The sequence below is a fragment of the Helianthus annuus genome, chromosome 6 (genome assembly GCF_002127325.2).
Source record: "Helianthus annuus cultivar XRQ/B chromosome 6, HanXRQr2.0-SUNRISE, whole genome shotgun sequence".
Classification (NCBI taxonomy): Eukaryota; Viridiplantae; Streptophyta; class Magnoliopsida; order Asterales; family Asteraceae; genus Helianthus; species Helianthus annuus.
In genome coordinates, this window is record NC_035438.2 from 138,150,979 (window position 1) to 138,153,907 (window position 2,929).

Below are 2,929 nucleotides of genomic sequence, written 5' to 3' on the forward strand. Positions count from 1 at the left end.
CCAATACTTATCCTCACGCCGGAGGGTGGTCGCAGAGGGGCCCTCCCATCTCTACGGCGAGCCTAACGGTTTTCTGTTTTGCAGGAACCTTTCCCAAGCTCTTTACAAGATCCAAACCCTCGATCACAGGCTCCGGCCTAAATTCGATTCTTTGGTTCTTCAGAAGGTGAGGAGGATCACCGGAAAATGATAAGAAAATGATTACATGCTGCTGCCGGAGTCGTTTGCTTCTGGATGAAGACCATCAGGCTGATTGTCCTTAGTGTAATTTATTTGGATCCGGATACCCGACTTATGAATTTCAACCGACCAACTGTTTCAAGATGTGTAAAACAGATTGAGCGGTATCAGACGCGATTGATGATGATGATTGTGAAATGTTTTCGATTTGTTTTTGAGATAGAGATGATGTTGATGATGATGATGAATGAGGAGAGAAAGTTGCAGATGTATAAGAGAGTTTCTAAATAAAGTAGTTTTTTATTTTTTAATTATAGGGGTAATTTGGTCATTTAACAAAATTTAACAACAAAATTTTAACTGTTAGAAATTTGGACTCAAATGGTTAAACAAAATGCTTATGGGGACTCAGATCGTTAAACTTTTTGCTTTTGGACTCAAGTGGTTAAAACCCATAAAACACAGGGACTCAAAAAGTAATTTACCCTAATTTTTTTTCTTAAAAGAGTTTGGTCATCTCGTACCATCTCACAATCAAAGGGTATTTGGATTTGTGGTTTTTAAGCAATGTTTTGAAAACCGGACAGGGAACTGGGGGTCTGACTGGATTTTTTGGGGATTGAACCAGATTTGTATTAAAAAAATTTCGATTTTACCGGTTCTTACGTCTGGTTCAACCGGCCCGACCAGTGGACTCGTAAGAAGAACGGTTCTGAAAACATTGTTTTTAAGTGAATTGCATTAATCAGTTTTTCATGTCTGCACACCACCACAGTATAATATTGACTATTTTACCCTTAAACTTATTATTAAGTCATTTTTTACCCTCTCTTTAGATATAGAGCATAATAGTCAATATAAATAGCATGGCGGTGTAAAATTCCAAAAACTTCGTTATTAGACATTAATTATAATAAAAAAATATATCACTTTGAAAATAAAGAAAACATACCAACACACCCATGACAAAACCATCTCTGTCTTTATCCCATGGTCTAGAAGCCGTTTACGGGTCATCATTTCTCTGAGAAAGGGCCCTGCATGCCACAAAACCGATAGGAATGAACAATGGCAACTTCAGTGCCACCAGCAATCATCATGTCAGCTTTGAATATGATTTGCAGCAGCATAAAAGCAATAATTTAAGTAGCACATCATGCGGTTGAAATCGAGTAATTTGGACCCATGAATCCAAGATCAATAGCGAGCAGAGCAGAGCCGAACCCGTGTTTGTTATGGTGTAAGGAATGAAAAAAGGTGTGATTTTTCTGTAACCCTTTTCGATTAGATTCTGAAGGCAGTCAGTAAGTGTCACACCCCAATTTTCCACGTGTCACCGGTGGGCCCGGTGGGGAGTATAGTGACGTAGTTGGCATCATCATAGACAAACAACACAATATATAAATGCACAGCGGAAGCAAAAGATAAATATATTACATTCCGAATATAAGTAATGTCAAAGTATTACAACGGAAGGTAAAGGATCCACAGGCGGATCAATAAAAGAAAACTGTTCAATAGGCTTTAGGCATCTAGAACTTGCAAGATTCCCTAGTGACGCCCCGAGCTCCCAGCCAATTACGCATAGTACCTGCCACTCAACCTTTTGGAAAATACGTCAGTTTACACTGGTAAATACAATTAACTGACTCATTTTGGAAAAAGAGTTTGAAAAGTGATTCGTGTGCAAACGGCACAAAACATCTTGACACATTGATTAAAATGCACAGAGGCAAATTAATCTTTATACTTGGGACAATTTTATTAATAAAAATCTTGTATCCGATTTACATGGTTGTCCAACATTTAGGGCCGGTGATTATACAATACAAGCCGGACAAGATTAATCGACACACCACAAATATAATCTCACAAGAAGATACTCTCACGAGTGAGTATACGTTATACATATGCAACAGGAGGTGTTTTGCCTACACCTTGTGCTTACGTCGTGGCCATTCACTTTTTAAAATGAGCCAAGGATATCCAGGACACGGTCATTAACCCCCAATGTTATTTGTTATCAATCAACACAGATTAAAACGGGATTATGCAATTTAATCATCTCCGATTAAACAGTTTCTACACCCAACCAAGCGGTATTTTTATAATACCCTATCCCAAGCCCGTATAAGGGAAAATAAGTTAAAAGTATTTACCTGAGCTAGCTCCTGTCTTAAATAGCAAGAATAATAACTCAGCCGTATTCCTAAGTAAGCGTAGGTACAATTTACCAGAAAGCTCTAGTCTGGAACGATGGTATAAATAACCAATTAGACTGCTGACGGGTCTTTAATTAAGCCTAAGCTTAGACCGGTTAGTCTTAAAGAAATATACGGTTAAGACGCATGATTAAGCGAAAGACCGGATAGAATGTGATTTAGACCCGACAAGTTTGAATACTTGTATAATGTGGGTATACTAAATACATTCTGGATTTTGAGATAAAAATGATAACGTTTGACCCGTTTCGGTCAATTTACGCAAACTAGTTACGTAAACCGAACCGAACGCAAAAAGGGCGTTACGGGTAACCAAAAGAGTCATATGCAAGTTCCCTGAGATAATATGCTTTAAATATGATATAATATCAGCAAGTTATGTCCTATTATGCCCCGAATGTGTTTAAACTCAATTTACGCCTCATAAGGGCATTTTGGTCATTTAAAAGATTATGAAAGAGTCAATTTGGTAATCTGAGTTACAGGTCTGATTTATACAGTAAATATACTTAATTTGCCATATTATA